The following is a 17,159-nucleotide window of genomic DNA, read 5'->3' as shown; positions in this document are numbered from 1 at the left end:
GGGCTAAAGTCACACAACGTGGGTACATTTTGGGATCCAAAAGTCTCGAGCTTTAGAGCCAAGATTTGATGTGGCTCATAATAAAGGCAGAGTTTGGGTCTCAGATCCCGCAGATCCAAAGCTCTGTCTCCTAGTGTTCCTTTAAAGACTTCATGGATCACCAAACCTGCTATCAATTGGTGATGGATTGACTGGTGATTGATCATCCATTTCAAACCTCACCCTTCCTACAAGAGTTGGAGCAGCGGGGTCCCTGACCCTAACAAGACCTCCTATTGTGCAAATGCACTATTAATGACCCCCGGCTCACATTACAAGAACTGCTAAAGGGCCAGATACAGGCATGGCCGAACCAGGCAGTGACAGAAAAGAGGCCTGAAAATAGAAATGGTTTTCCTGTTGCCCAATTATTATTGTCATTATCTCTGGCAAAGAGGGGCCCGATACTAAAAGTTTGCCCGGAGCTGCCTAGGTACGGTGCTGGACCCGGAGAACACCCTTCAGTTGCTGCTGGCCTGGATGTACGTATCCTACCGGTGCAAAGGTGAAGGGCCCTGTATCCCACCACAGGTGCCTTGTCCATCCCTACCTCTGCACACTGAGGTTTGCTTCGCTTCTTTGAGAGCTCGCATAACGTGTGCAAGCGCCCTGTAGGGCCTCCGGGCTGTTTTATTCCTTCGATAACTGGGGCTGACAGTGCACTATTTACCTGCTTCAGAGCTTTCTGCTCCATTCACTCAGCCTGGCACCTTTGTATTTGCCTGAATGCAGAGTGCATGCGAAGTACGTGTATAAATGGTGTGTGTGTGTGACGGATTATGTCTCTGTGCATTGTCAGTTCTACAACTTGGAGGAATTTCGCCTCCCTCGTTACAGCGGGGTTATAAAATTAGCCTGAAAACTTCCCCTTTTCTTTTCCCCCTCCAAAGCTGCACAGTTTATCCTCCCGGCAGAGCCGTGCTGCGTGGGGAATAGAAAGCCGACATTGTTCTGCCCTGGAAGCCCATCAGCGTCACCGTTCCCAGGTTCTGTAGCTGCTTTAGTCATGCATGTTTGCATATGTTAAAAATATTTAGTCCACTGCTAAAAAAAATATTGTGCCCAAGATCTGGGGCCAGCTAAATATAATGCCATCTATGTGTCCGGTGAACTGGAAGGCCTGAGGCACAGAGGCGTACTATATGCATTCTCAGCTTTGCCATCGCTGTGCATTTAGCTGCTGGGTGTGAATGTGAGAGATTTCCCTGGAGCCGCGGTACCAGGATTGCTCCGGGAGGCCTGAAGAATGACTTGTCTCCCCTCACTCTTTAGCCAAACAAATGCTAAGCCTGCTACAGTTGGAAAGAGAGGGAGAGACTCTTCTTCAGAGGGTAAGAGACACCCTGAGCGCTTGCTCTCTTGACCCCGTGCGCTAATATTGGTGCTGCAGGGCAGGGCTACAAGTGGTGAGTGACAGAAGTTAACTCGGACGAGAGCATCGTGACAATGCCTCTCTCCCCGGTGCTAGGTATTTCAGGGAGGAAAAGCTTTTCGCTGTTGAGGGTTTATGCGGCTGCAGACCACTGGCCTATCTATGCAGTGGCAACGTCCAAGTTATTGCCCCAGAGAAAATGCCCCTAAACTTTGCAGTAAACCCTGAACACCCCCCCCCCCCAAAAAAAAAGGCATTAGCAACTGGAATTCCCTAAATTCCCACCTTTTGAGTCCATCTCAGGGTGCCTTTCCTTGCTTCCACTTGCACTGTGGTTCAGACTGGGAGCCCAGTGCGAATGCTGCCTGTGTGCATGGCTGCTCCAGGGGGGATCACAACTGCCTGGGGGCCAGCCGTCCAAATCAGCCTGGCTTCAGTGACGTTTGGACCCGCTTCCAAGCTGGCACAGGCTGGACCACCTGGTTAGGCCAGAACCCCTGGCCCACCCTTTGTGATCAGCATGCCCATGGTGCTCCCAGGGTGACTGTGAGACCTGTGCACGTGCATCGAGTGGCCGCAAACTCCATTAGCCCTAGGAAGCGATGACCTGCGCTTGTCCCTTGCTCCTGCCCGCAGTGCTGGAAGATGCATTTTTAAAGAATCCCAATAAATAAATAAGATCCAGACCTCAGATCCAGCGTGAGCCGTGGCCGTGCCAGCTTCCCTCGTACTGTGCAGCCAGCGCGCCTTGGCCGGTCGGGGTGGTTCACACGCCACAGCCCATTCGGTCCCTGGCTTGCCAGCTCCCTTATCTGCCTGATACCGTCTCACCATCTGAGCGTCTGGGCCAAGGTTGTCCTAGCATGAATGCAGGAAGCCAGCCGCTCTTCTTGCTCACTTGGTGGCTGTCATCTCACCTGCAAGAGGAACAAATCCCAACCTGCAGCATAGCAGGTGTGGGGGAAAAAAGTGCTAAGGAGTTTGGCTTAGTGACTACTACTGAGATGGGCAGTGGACTCGGACACATTTCACGGCATCCTCAGGAACACCATTGTAGGATAATGATTTAAGGCTGGATTCAAACCTATGGACTTGAGGTGGAAACACCGGAAACTACTTATAGGAGCCTTACATAGAAAGTTATTTCAAGCAGGTTAGGAGGGAGGGGATGGGGGAGCAGACATTGGTGAGAGGCAGGAGAGTTGAGCTCACCCCGCCTGAAGAGTGAAGACAAAGGAGAGAAAGCTTAATTTATTTTTGTACAGGAGTATTAAGGAATAATTTCCTCTGCTTTCTATTTATTTATTTGGAAGGAGGCATAGGGGAGAGAAAGGTAGGATAACCTTGGACAGAGTCTGAAGAAATCTTTATACCCTTTTTTCCTTCCCGCAAGTGTTTTGAAAGCCAATAGCAGCGAGTCATTTCTGTACACTATAGCCATTCATCGCTCAGCTGGGGGCTGAAGGGTGTGCATATAGAGCGTGTGCCGGCGTGTGAACGCACCACGCTGCAAAAGAGAATAATTTGTTCACAATGCAGTGGGGTGTAAAATAGACTGGCTGCTGGCATGTGTATTTAGGGTAGGTATCAATACGTCTCTTTATCAGGGCAACCTTTCACTGAACAGGCTTCTGAATCAACTGTACAGGCCCTAGACAAAAATGTAAATTTTAGTTATCCCTCAGAGACATAATTACAGGAAAAAATAAGGACGGCGAGTTCGAAACTGGCATTTGGGGCCTTTTCTGTATTGCTCTCATGCATTTTATTGTCCTCCTCTCCGTGAGTGTCAGGCTAGCATTCACACTGTTTGCCCTTTCCAGTCCGGCTTGTCCACAATCACCCCTGCCTACTAATTAAAGGAAAGTTATGTCTCCATATTCCTGTTAATGTATTCCGCTGCCTGTTTTGGTGTACAGAGCCCTTGAATTCCTCAACCCTGTGTGCCACTGGCTTTCTCTGGACCACAGTGAAAGGTTTCATTCATGCCTCGAGTCCTGCCTTCTTGAATTACCACACCCTGGGCCTCTGCTCCTCAGCCCCGCTCTGTTTTCCTTTCATTAGCAGGATTCCCATACTGAATGTCTAGCAGGGGTTAGAAAAGGATGCTGTCTCTGTGCTAGCTTTAAGGATTGCCCAAATATCTGCCCCTTTGCCCTGCCCCGCTTTTCCATCTAATGCCTGGGGTGCAACAAACCTAAATCCTTCATTCTAGGCCAGTTATTTTATTTTATTTTTTAATTGGGCTACCAACCCAATTGAAACAGGACTGTATCGTTCACCAATTAAAAACTGGCATGCACCATCTGTGATGAGCTGATGATCCAGAGAAAGATCCATAAAAGGATTGGGTTCAGCATACTTAGCAGGTTGTGTGCATCTTTGGCTGTGTTGTGTAGGCAACCTGCTGGGTTTTTACAAGTGGCATTTAATGGGGGGGACCTCTGTGTCGAGGGCTCCTGGGTTTCAGATGTCTAGGGGCTGATTTGATGAACACGGAGTCTTGTTTGCTTCTTACCGACTCAGCACTTCTTAAATGTTCGTTAGGCCCTAAATTGCAGCACCTCGGATTAGTCAGCACTTTTCAGCAGTCTGGGCCAGCGTCTGCTGAGCACTGGTTTGAGTCGGTGCACATGCGCATGCATGCATTAAGTATTGCTCAGTGTGGGGATGAGGCCGGGGGGGTGCGTCTCAGACACAGTTGTCCAGTACCTGCACACCTGCCTTTAAAATGTATATGCGCATCTGTCTCCCGAACTGGGAGTTTTGCTCCTATTTTAGCACCCGTATTCGTATCCATTACCAAAGTGAGCTAGGACAAAAGAAAACCACTTGCAGACACTGGACCCACATTGATCTGGTCCATCTCAGCAGAGATGTACGTAAGTTAGGGTCAACTGTTTTTTTAGACTTGAGCTGATCTTTGAGTATTTCCCAGGGCAAGATTAGACTCGGTTCTGCAAATGAGTTTTCTAAGGAGTTGACTTTGTGAAGAAAGAGAGGAAATGAGGTGCAGCCATGGCTTTAGCGGAGGCCTGACTACAGTTATCCACATAAAATCAGCCTGCGTGGGCTATTCCTTTTTCTTTCTTCCTTGGTTGCCTCTTTGATCAGCTCTATAGCTGGAGCTCATCACAACGTCTCACATTTTGAAACCTTTTCAATCCAACGAGACAAATCTTTCTGCTGAAATTTGCAGTGACGGTCGTCGCTGATAGTAGCTGTGCACCTGGGTTCCTCAAATACTTTCAGGTATCCAGGTTTCGAATACTTTGAAACTCAGCGGTCCCAGGTACTTCCTCCATTTGCCAGACAAGTCTTTATAAATGAAGAGACCTGTAGTCATGATAAAGGTCTGTGTCGGAGCCAGCCCGCAAGTTGTCTCAATGGGTTGAACCTTGCAATCCTCAGAAGATGTGGATTCATTTCCCATTCGTGGGATGGCGCCCCAGAGGCTGGGACTCCAGCAGAAGCCAGATGTTGAGCAAATGGAGAGAGAGGAATAATCCACATTGCACAGCTTTGTTCCCTCTGGGCAGTCTAAGGTCAGTGCCGCCTCTGCTTTTGTTCAGAGCCACAGCAAATTAATGGGGCCACATCAATGTGCTTTTAATATTGAATGCGGACTAATATTTCCATGTCTGTCTGGGAGACCCTGCCAGGCTTTAAATGCAGGAAAAGCATCCTCTGGCATTCAAGTTGCGCTTTCCTTTGGGCACGTGCGTGACGTGTGTTTTCATGGTTGGCTTACTGAAATAACTGCCCACAGGACAGAGCTGGGGCACCATCCAGCCATGGCAGTAAAACATGTGCTAGAATGAGAAGCAAATTAGAGCAGGCTAGTTTGCATGTGGAGTTGCATATTTGCCCAGTGGCTTTATGGCGGTTCCCAGGGCCAGCGATTTGATGTCTTGCTTGGGTTGGGAGCTTGGTGCTGTCTTGGGTGCAAACTTAGCATTTTGTATTTGCAAGTTTTGCAGATCCAGTTTCTGAAAGCCTGGCCCGAGCAGATACAGGTGCACCCTGGGGGCCATTTAGATTTTCACAGATATGAAACTTTGAAGCGGGCATGCAGTAGGAGGTCTGGGATTCTGGTTTGGCTCACTGTGCATCTAGTCAATCTTGCACAAAAAGTGAAAAAAAAGAGCGTTTTGGAATCTGGGACACTGATTCACAGCCATAGTTTTTTTTCTGACAGCATATCAAGGCAGCTCATACTGTGCCTTTCTTCTCCTCCATCTGTGTAACGGCTACCAGATTCCTGGAAATGACCTCTTCTTCCATCCTCTTCCAAGTGGCAAGTAAACATCAGCAGGTCTTGAAGTCAACAGGCACCCAGGTCTGCATGACTTCACTTCTGTGTGAGCATCTGGCAGGGATGAAAAGAAATCAGGAGCCAAGTACATGTTGTGTCAGCCCACACAACCATCTGAGTGCAGAAGGGGACATCTCTGTGTCACATCAGCTGATCTCAGTAGCATGCAGTTGAATTGCCCCATTGACAGCGCCAAGGTATTAAAGGCATCAAAGTCAATGTGAGAGCTGGAAGGAAAGTTTCAGCTATCAGCCCATGGAGAGATGTGTTGCAACTGGTAATAAAAGCAAGCGGGTGTCCAACAATCCTCTATTGAAACAGTGACCATTTTCCTATTGTTAAAACATGGACAGTATTAAATCAGCCTGTTTTATATGAAAAGCTTGGATGTGGGTTGGAAGTCCTTGCATTTATCTTATGTGGGAAAGACTGGGGTTCTTTACTGCTAATATCCAATATATTTAAAGGTTGAGCTCCAGATGGGAATCAACACTGCTTGGAAGGGAAACGAGGATTGTTCATGCGTCTTAAAGTGAATTCAGAGTTCTTAACATGACGGGATGGCTTTTGTTTTCATGTGGCCATATATTGTTAAGTGGTATTTATTAATGAAATATTTCACACAGAGAAATGCACCTGGCTTTGATTTCTGTCTTGGCTGAAGCAAATGCGGAGAACTTTGAAAAATTTGAAATAAAATTTTTCTTTTATTGTGTGTAACTAAATGTTCTCTCTGCAAGAATGGCGTAAGTGGTTTCACGTCAGTGGATGCAAAAAGAAACGCGTGACTACAGCATGCACTTTCATGGTCATTGTGTTGTTGATGGGTGGTGCTTGTGAAAGAAAAGAAGTCATACACGTGGGTCAAAGTGTGCTCTGCTAGGACAGTGTCCATTTGTAGTAAAATCTGTTGGCTTCCATGAAGTTACTCTGGACTTGTATCAATTTAGCCAAAAGTAGAGTGACTCAGCATCTGTTTTACTTCTCCTTCTATAACAGGATGCCTAGATGTGTGCAATTCTGTTCCGTGTGCAATGCACACACTATGGGGGGATGGAAAATTTTAAATCACCGTCATTTTCTCAATGTAATAGATGTTAAAGGTAAGCATGCCATTGGCATTCGCCACAGAATAGGTGACATGCTAGTAAAGCAATATACTAGATGCATGTTTGGTGTTGTATAGGAAGTATCTATCTATCTAGCTATATAATATATATAGCTAGATAGATACCTAGATAGATAGATAGATATATCTATATGATACCTATAGATAGATATGTTTATATCTGTACATATAGTTATCTATCTATATATACATAGCTATCTATATAGATGGATATGTCTATATCTATATATATAGATAGCTATATTTATATATTTATAGCTATAGCTATCTATATGAATATCTATACCCATCTATACAGATATAGATATCTAGATAGATCTCTATCTATAGATAGATATATTTTATCTATATATATAGCTAGCAATATATATCCATATATCCTATACAATGTTAAATATGTGTGTATATATCTATATCTATAAAGATCTCGCTCTCTCTGTGTATACACACACACACACCTATATACATATATTATATATACACACACACCTATATATACATACACATATATATGTATGTATGTGTGTACATATATCGCAGACATATATGTAGTATATATGTATATGGCTATCACATATACTATGCTTTATATCCTGCTCAGTTTTAAGGGACTGTTCATAAACTTAAAGGTAAGCCCATGCAGAAGGCTTTTTAGGATCGGGGCCATAGTATGAAAAGTTATTTAATGATGAGGGTTAGGAGTCTGGGAGCCAGGCCATTTGGAGACTGTTCCCCGCTCTCATTTGCTGCGTGTCATTTTGCTCTGCTGTGGTCACTGATCCATCTGTAGAGTGGGTACAATATGCCCATGCATGTTAGCACTGGATGGAAAACAGGGCTGGACAAATGTAACATTTTCAATCGGGCTAGTTTCGGCTTTTCTTTTGAGATTGCAAAGCACTTCGAGATCCTTTGATGCTGACAAGCGAGCATTATTATACATGGGTGCTTCATTGCCTAATTGAAGGTAATGAGAGAGAATCTGTAATACAGGGAACAGCAAAGGAGCACACGGTGCAGCTCACTCACGTGTTAACTGACAGAATGAAGTATGAGATGTTCTCGTCTGTAAGAGCAACGAAAATGGGAGATCTTTGGTTGCTTTTGAGGCTTAAAAAAAGATGTTCAATGTAAGCAATTTAAGCCCACATGTGCTTTATTACAAACGGTGCCAAAAATGTGCTCTAAACTGCATATTCCAGTCTGCACAACCCAGAAGGTCTTCGTTCTCACAACTCTCTTGCAGTTGTTCCTGTAAATAAGCATGCCTACTTACATGCGCTCTATTAGCAGCTGCTTGAATGACATCCAGGGCAGGCTTTTTATTGAAATGCCACTTGATTGTTAGGATGAGATGACAAATAACAGCCCACAGGGAGGCAGCTACGTAGCAGTGATCATAACACGAAAGAGGAATTCAACCTCTCTTCTCCGCAAATCCACATTGGCTTCACATGGGCTTCCCCATGCTACAACCACGCCTTCCACAAGAGGCTATTAGGCTAATCCCTGTTTTTCTTTTAATCATTAACCCCCCGGAAAAGTGTTATTTAACAAAAGCACAGACAAATCTGATGGTGAATTGGGTGGTGGGAAGGGGACCAGCTTCTACTTTCACTCACACTTGTATACATCATGGGCGACTGCCCTCAGGTCACTGGGAGCAGGGTCTGACTGCCCGGATTGACCCCGGTGTAAATCAGGATGACCTGCACCACAGTTAGCCGAGTCCCACGGGTGTAAGCGAGAGTAGATCTGGGGGAAGCAGGACGCGTGCCTTCGATGCCGGAGCCGAGCGGTGCCAGCTTTCGTTTCCCTGGCAGGAGTTTAGACGCATTGCCATGTGAGATTGTTTTCCGAAAAGGCCTGAAAATGCAATCCATTATCTGATATTTTGCAGCAGCTTTTTTTTAACTAAGGCTTTAGCTAAGGTTTGATTAAAAGGGGGCGAGTGTCATTCCCCCACCCCCACTTTTAATTATTTTTTTTCTCAAAGACTTGGCATGTGCCCATGCCTGTCTCCACACCATGGAGCTACTTTTCCTCCTGTGTCATATTTTCAGCTGGGCTGCTTTTTTTTTTTTTCCCCACCCTCCCCTTCCTAGCAGAGGTGCAGATAAATCACCATGGGCTCTGCTCAGCTTGCCTCCTGCTCCTTAGACTAACTTCTGTGCGCGCTACTGGCTGGTGAAGCTTGGAGGGGGCGTGAGCTGCAAGTCTCCGTGCCTGTGGTCAGTAATGAAGACTTCTCTTTTTATACACAGATTACTGAGGAACTGCACAGGGCTAGACTGTAGCTCTTAATTCCCCGACTTTTTTTCATTTTAAACCTTCTCCGAGGAGAATGCAGCCTCTCCACCAGCGGCTTTATGATGAGGTGAGTAACCCCCCCCGCCTTTATCATTGAGGTTTGTTCGCCGCTGTAATGGAAATGTTATTTTTCTTGGGGATAAAGACGGGGAGGAAGAAATGTGCTGCTTGCCACATGTCAGTGCTCCGGGTGTTTCATACCTCCGCTCCCGGCATATGCTTCAGCTATTTCCTAGGTTGTGTTTGCTTTAGTAACGTGCCTCGCTGAAGGGCCCTGCCTTTGGAGCCAGAAGCTTTTCATGGCAACTTTTTTCTTCTTGCCTTTAATTTTCATTCAGTGTCACGGGGAGATGCAAAACCCACCCCAAAGGATTTCAGCTCGCCGTGGCATCCCAAGGCTTTGACGAGGAACAGAGCCCTTCCCTTTTCCAGCTCAAACTTCCCATTTCTTTTTTCGGTCTCAGTGCCAAAGGCGCTGCTCCTGTTGGGTATCCGTCCCGATCGCCCCTCGCATCAAGGAGCCTGGGCTTCTCCTGTCAATGCCTTTGCAAAAGGTGGCAGAGCGAGCCGCTTCTCCAGAGAAATGCAGTGATTTCCCCCCCTCTTCCCCTGGGTCTAGGAGAGGCAAGGAGCTACTGCCCTGAGTTCATCTGTTTAAAAAAAAAAATGAAGTGGAAGATAGATCAGCTCATCTGCTGAGCAGAGAAGTCTCCTTTGATGTGAGCTCTTCCCCCCCACCACCCTTTTTTTTTTCTTTTTCTTTAACCCTTCTCCTCTTTGCTGGATTGCACTCAGGAGAGCGGTAGCGAGAGTTCAGCGTGCGCTTGCACCGCTTTGGCAGACGTGCGCGCACACACACACGCAATGACACCTACGCTTTGAAGCAACCCCATCAACAGTTTGCTTTCCCTTCCCGCGGTGCCACCTTCCAGGGGATACCCCTCCCTTGGGAGTCCTCGCTTCGCTGGGGCTGATAAGGTGGCGGCCAGCGCGGTGTCACACGTGCGCAAACCTGTTGCGCCTTCCCCCTCTCCGGGAACCTGCACGCGGCTTGCCGGATTTCCCCCCACCCCCCAAACACGCTTTCTTCCATAGGAAAGAAAATGGGTCCTGCCGCTTTAAGACAGGAGTCACTTTAAGTGACTTTCCATTTGCTTCTTATGGAGAGCTGAGAATTGTGGTTTCCCATATTTCCTTTGAATTGTGTGCAGTAGTTAGAAGGAGTTTAAAAAAAACAACTACTGTATGGGCCAGGAGCTTTTCTTCTGCAGCAAGGTATAGACGGAGGGAAGGGGGAGAAATCCTGCAGATATCTGGGGAAGTGAAGCAGCAACAGGGTTTTGTGGTTTAGTTTGGGGGTTTTTTTTAATTCAATCTTTTCCCAGCGTGGTGTCAGCACGTGATTAATTGTCTGAGCGAAGATGCACAGGGGCTGACAGGTCCCTCCTCGGGTTGATGATAACCGCCTCTTTTGCATCGGCACCTAGACCGGCGGCGCGTTGCCCTGCTGCCGCGGGGCACCGCGGAGCTCCCTGTCATCCCCGGGTGGCTCGGGGCGTTGCGTGCCAGGCGGGCGCCCGCTGGGTTGGGGTTAGCAGCTCCGACGTGACCCTGGGGTGGGCCAGCTGACGGGGTGGAAAGCCTGCGCCAGCTGGCGAGCGGCATGCGCTGGGCAGTGCCCCACCAGATTCATTGGCACTCCCTTTTCCTAGTGTTTGCCCTGAAAAAAAATAAAGCAGCCTTGAAGGGGGGTTGGGGAAAAGGCTCTGTTTCCTCAATTAACTGGGACTTGCGTTCTCTTGCTGAACGGAAGGCAGCGCGCTCCAGCCTCCGAATTTGCAGCTTTCTCGCAGTGCCAAGTCTGGTTATACGGGGACTTTGGAGTGTGAGATTGAGTCACGCTCTGCTAGTTAACTCCTGAAAGGCCGAGCAGCTTCAGAAACACCTTCCCACTCATGCTGAATTAAAGCGTCCTGCAGGCACTTGGCCCCGCAGACCTTTGGAAAGACCTCCTCCGCTCAGGTGCCACCCGGGCAGTGGGGTTTTACCCGGCCCGATGGGGCGCAGTGAGAGCGGGTACAATTTTTAGTTGTATTTTAGCACTGTTACTGTCCTAAACAAGAGACACATCGTTAGCTGGGTTAGTCTGGAGTCGAATAGGTTTGCATCTTAGGGACGAACCGAGGAAGATGCATAGCGCAAGCTTTTGTGAGCTGAAGCTCGCTTGATCGGGTGCTGCAAAGAGATGTGCAGAAAGCACCAGAACAACAATAAAAGAAGCAGAGGATCCTATAGCACTTTTATTTGTGCAAAAATTCCCATGGGCTTCTCCTTGGGAGTTTTCCCTACATAAAGACATGGAAAAGCGAAGCACTTTGACATTGACTTCACTGATTGGATTAGATTAAACATAGTGCATTTTTGGGTCACGGCACACACAGCCATGACAGAGATGGCTTTTGCCACTGCAAGCGTAGTCACATCTGACACAAAACACAAGTTACACGCTGCACGCTCGTCCAAGACAGTGGGTTAATTCATGATTGTAGAGGACGTGCCAGCAGGCAGAGTGCAGTTGCTTCAACTGCATTATATCCTGGACTAATTTGAGGAAAAGTGACCTGGGATGTTTAATAATCGAACATCTCCGGGGCTTTAGTTTCATGTCCCAAGCAAAGAAGGAGTCACCGTGGGGGAGACTGGATGGATATTGGTGGTGAGGGGAGCAGATTGCTGAACCGCTGCCGATGCTTCTTGCTGCAGCACGTGTTTCGATCTTGGAGGTCCTCCATGCAACCATTGACAAGGCTTGCAAGAGCAGATGAGAGCCCAGCTCACAGGACGCATTTGCAGGTGGCCTGAGCAGTGCAGAGTGGTTAGAGATATCCCTTAAAACAACCCCCAAAGCTGCATCTAACGTCAGATGGCGTGGGTCCTGCTTACTCTAGGACCCTGATGGTGTGGAAGGAGAAGGCAGGGTAGGTTTGCTCCGTACAGGCTAATTAATCAGAGATGCACAGCACGTGCTTTTATGAGCCCAAGCTCACTTCATCAGGTGCTGTGATAAAAGGTATAAAAGGAGACCAGAAATGAGCACAAGTGGCCTGTAGACCTACTTTGAGGCCTCTCTGTACTGCAAAGAGGGTTTGAGAGCTGGCATTTTCATCCCACATCCGAGAGGAACCGGCAGGTAAACTCACCTGGTCTGCTCTCATCCCAAAGTCCCTTTGCGCCACGCTGGAAAGCAAAAAGGCCTTTAAAAGGATCCAGCATAACTTGTGTTTAATATGCACCTACTCGGAGGAGTACAAAGGGGCTTTAATGTAACTCGGTGTCTGCTCAATGGGACTGTTGGGCATTCATTCGGCAGAAAACTTTCCTCGGGAATAAGTCCAGCTTTTATTTTTGAATCTCAGGTATGCAGATGTGAATAAAGTCATTGCAGTGAAGCCACAGGAGTTGGTCCTGATTTACATCTGCGGACATGAAATCCGAATACAGCTTCTGAGGACTAGCTCCAATATGAAGGAAGCATTTTCTTTGATTTGCAAAGTCGTTTGTGATCTTGGTTGGGAATGCCTCATTTAAAGGGTTTCAGAGGCAGTGCATTTGCCATCTAAGAGTCTTTGCCTGCCTCTTTTCCCTTTAGAGGCTGTAAATTCAACTCCGTGCTGTTATTGCTATAACTTCCTGCATTGCTTGGTGTTCCCGTTGGTCGGTTATTCTAGGGTTGCCTCCGAACGGTGCGGGATACACGCGGATTTGTTCCCGAGTACGAGGCCACTTGTTTTTCTGAAGCTTTTTTCTTAATGAGCACGTTTGCTTGTTGGCTGTCGCACGGGCGCTTGCAAGTCCTGAGATGCTGGCGCTTGTGGGTTTGCATTTTTTTTTTTAAGAAGGGTTTGTGTCAGAGTAAAAAAAGCATGAACATTTCTGTGGAGATTGGTGATAGATGAGCAGGAGGTGAGGACCGGTCACTGGTGGCATCCTATGAAACAACCAGGGTTGCATGTCTGGCTCTCGGGTCTTGCCCTGGGAACCTGAGATCGTGTAAAGGATAGAGTTCATGTAACCAAGGTCGTCTAGGGGACGTTTCTGCTAATGCAGTGGGAAGAGCACATCCTGCATACAGCAACGTGGGTCTGGCACGCTCAGGCGTGGCCTCTTTCCAGGTCTTCTCTAGGCGATGGGAGCTGTGGCTCTACATGTGGGGAGGCAGCATGGGCCAGTGGGCAGAGCACAGGCCTGAAAAGCAGGGAACTAGGTTCCTGCTCCTGCTTCTGCCACTGCCCTGCTGGTGTGTGATTAGGGGGCAAGTCCTTTCCCATCTGCCTGCCTTGGTCCCTGCTCTGTAAAATGGGAACAATGACTTGGCGTTAGGAGTCTGGGACAGAAGTTTCATAAACCGGTTTGACCCAAATCAGTTAAGTTTGTTACTACGTTCAACCAGGTTTATCTGAAACCAGTTTTCAAAACTGTTTTATGTGCGCTGAGCTTCTGGTCTGTTACAGGTTTAAACCAGTTTCTGATCGCTTCAACCAGTTTACGTGTAATTTCTGTCCCTAGCCAGGTAGACAAGGGTCTTTGGGTAAATCCGAGACTTCTGCAAGTCTGAATATTAGTGACTGGTTGCATGGCTAGTTAAATCTGAGCACGTGATTGCATATTCATATCCAGTGTCTTTTATTAGACCAGTTCAGTGGTCTAATAAATCCATAAGTGATTCTGGATCCAACTCAATGGTCCAATAAAAGATATCGGATTCACCGAAAGAACCTTGTCCGCCGATATCCTTAGAGCAACACGGCTACAACCAACACCCCTGGAACATGGAAATATCAAATTTGGCTTTAGGCAGCACTTTTAAGGAGGACAGTCATTGTGCAAGCTCCTAAAGGTCATTTATTCTCTCTCCTCCTCTTCCAGCTCTGCTGGACCTCAGCAGACCACCAGCATAGAAGGAGTACGCAGATGGGTCACCAAGTGTCATAAACTTTGCTAAAGTATTTGCTTGTAGCTTTACTCCTGCTTCCTGGGAAATCGGATTCTGTTCTGACCCCTGTCTTGTCACAACCAAAACCTCGATGTCACTTTAACTTCTGGTCGGGCCAGAAAATTGTGTCCCGGTTCATTAACACTGGGAGGTACCGCTCACGATTTGCTGGCTTCTACATGAGCTGACTGTATCTACAATACTTTAACATAATGCAAAGCATTATTAACGTGATTCTGCCTTCAAAGCCTCAGCTCCCACTGCCACACCCCAGCAAACTGCGGTGTTGGATATCTCGCCAAAACCCATCCAGCTGTTTCTCTCCTTCGCCGTCCCCGTCTGTGCACGGCTTACCTGGCAGTCGGCTTCTTGGAATCGATCCGATCGAGGCGACGTGCCAGGTATTTGGTGGTTCACAAGTATTTCAGTGGTGGGGATGTCGCTGGGTTGGGAATATGGATCCGCCCTTTCTAGCTCAGTCTCTTGGTTATCAGAAGCCATTGGGCCAGAAACATAGGGCAGGGCCTGCATGTACAGGACAGTGCAGTGGTCTCATGAAGAAAAGTCCTGGTTATAAATGGGTGTGTGGACCATACTCCTTAGGTGCCCACTTAGATTCACAAACACTGCGCGCCCGGTTGAAAGGCTCCTCGGCGCACAGAGTAATAAATGTTCCTGGGATAAAACCCATCTGTCCTGATGGAGCCTTTTGAAGCTGAGTTTGGGACTCCACGGAGACAGAGGATCACCTTGCCACCTGAAAAAGTGTGCAGGTCTCTGAAATTTCCCCTCCCCGTAACAGCATTCAATCTTATGCAAAATGCGGGGTCCAGTGTGCGCCTGGAGTAAACCCCCACCTCCAGCAGCAGTCATGCAAGGTGGCAGCAGCTTTAATTACAGCTGTATTAGGTAGGCTGAAGCTGCCCCTACCATAGAGTTCAACCCTTTGTGTTCCCCAAAGTAGCCCTGGTGCATCAGAAGGGGCTACTGTGATCTATGGGCAGACTACCAAGGCTGCGTTCAGAAAGATGTCTTCTCTCAAGGGATGGTACCTTGGGGGGTACCAGCTCGGGGGCCTGTGGGTCACCGCCTAGGCACTGGGTACATGTCAACACAACAAAGGCCAGTCAAGCCTTTGGTGACTGACAGTCGTTATCCTCATTGCCTGGGCTGTTCCTCTGCGGAGGTCTCAGAGAAGTGCTTTCAGCAGAAAGGCCCAGGCTTGAACGAATGGACAGTCTGAACTCCTCTCCTGTTGCAAATGGCCAGGGTTGAGTCACGTGTCTCCTCGTGCCGCAATCTTGCTCCTTCCTCTGACGTGTGCATGGTGCTGGCTACCGTTAGAGACAGGACGCTGGGCTGGACGGACCCATCCACGCGGTTCACATGCTCCTTTAGGGTGGGCAGTCATTCACCTTCCAAAGCATGCACAATTCTCCCGGCCAAGGTATCCATGCGCTGCTCAGGGATAACAGGATGTCTGTAGCCGTGTGCAGATGTCTAACGTATAGCTCTAGGCCAGGGGCTGGCAACCTATAGCCCCTGGGCCAGATCCAGCCCATGGAGCTGGGGGGCTTTGGCGACACTCAGCAGCAAGAAGCAGCACTAGAGGCAGTGGCAGCAGCCAGGTCAGGAGCTCCAACCCACTTCAGACGCGAGCTGGGCTGTTTCTGCCTGCTGCTTGAGGACTACTGCTGCCCGCTAGCCTAGGCATCTGGCTGCTGCAGCTCCTGAGCCATGCAACAAGAATGGCCCTCTGCACGTGGAGGGAAGGCCCAAAGACCCGTGTTTCCCCACATCCCCTGATCTCTTTGCAAGTGCCGGAGTGCAAGGTAGCTGATGAAGGCCATTGGTAATTGTGTTCAGTGGGGTTTGGTTTAATTTTTTATCATTTTACAAAAAGGAGAGAGAGAGACTAATTTTCTTTGTTGCATGCAGCTGATCTGATCATGCACTTGCTTCTGGCACTTCTTAGCTTGGAAATTGCCCTTCATCTTGTTTCGTGGTCAGGCACGAGATCGCATTAAACAATAACCCATCCGTGCCCAACGCCGTGGCTGCTGGAGGACTGTTTGGCATTGATCTGTGACCCCGTAGGGCCCTGCTACACACTCAAGTGAAAGCTGGATAGGAACCAGCTATAGGGTTGTTACACATTTTCAAGTACTGACTTGATAGCTGGTTGTCTCTTTTTGTACTTGGAGAGTTCTTCTTATCGTGTGATAATTACTTTGCACATGGAGCTGGTCTGTGTATTGCACGATTCACCAGTTAATTGTGTTATGATTACTTTGCACTTGTGGCCAGTCTAAATGCGTCACATGATTAACCAGTGAATTGTGTAATATGTGTAAAGTGTCGCAGGGGCCTTTAAACGTCTGTTCATCCTTGGAAGTAGAGCCAAGTCTCCCCAGATGTCTAGCACTGGTGAAGCCAGAGGTGAATGGCTTCTGCAAGTCTGAATATTAGTGACTGGTTGCATGGCTAGTTAAATCTGAGCAAGTGATTGCATGTTCATACAACATCCCAAAGCTGCACAGTAGAGGAGAGCGTCAGTGGGCTTCCTCCATCTCATGCCTAGGCTGCAGCTGGGGTATCTCTCCACGGCACTGAATCTACAAGAGAAGTGCTTTCTTTTGTCTTGGTCTCATCCCATTGGAGGCACTTCCCTATGCCATGGGGATTGTGTCTTACACCACATATCATGGCCAGGAACAGGGTTGGGAGTAGAGCTCCCTTCGGAGCTGGCACTTGCCTCCATGCTCATTTGGAAGAGCAACTTGAGGAGTGAGATGGGGCACTCCCATCCCCAGGGGACCAGGAGGGTTCTCGAGCTCATTTTAAAGCATGGCAGCACTCAAATTATAAAACCACAGTAGGACTTCCCATAGCTAGACAGAGATCTGCTCATACAGGCATGAGAGAAATGTGGCCTGGAGTGAATGTCAGCAACCCTTTAAAAAAAAAATTCCTTTATGCTTTTGCTGGGGCTCTGCTGCTG

At 48.0% G+C, this 17,159-nt stretch overlaps 1 protein-coding gene across 4 annotated transcripts in view; it reads left to right on the top strand.

The window, feature by feature from the left end:
* ZNF469 (zinc finger protein 469) overlaps positions 1-17,159 on the top strand; it is a 361,499-nt gene that overhangs the window by 269,249 nt on the left and 75,091 nt on the right. For 2 of the 4 annotated variants that reach the window (XM_090063861.1, XM_090063862.1), the window contains one exon: positions 9,120-9,232. The exons of the other annotated variants lie outside the window; for them this stretch is intronic. The gene's annotated coding sequence lies outside the window, so the exon portion shown is untranslated. The remainder of the gene's footprint in view (positions 1-9,119; positions 9,233-17,159) is intronic. 4 annotated transcript variants of the gene reach the window in all.

This window comes from Crocodylus siamensis, chromosome 9 (assembly GCF_052110815.1).
Source record: "Crocodylus siamensis isolate JL-2025a chromosome 9, ASM5211081v1, whole genome shotgun sequence".
Taxonomy (NCBI): Eukaryota; Metazoa; Chordata; order Crocodylia; family Crocodylidae; genus Crocodylus; species Crocodylus siamensis.
The sequence above is the reverse complement of the archived record's forward strand: the minus strand, read 5'-3'. Positions and strand labels throughout refer to the sequence as shown.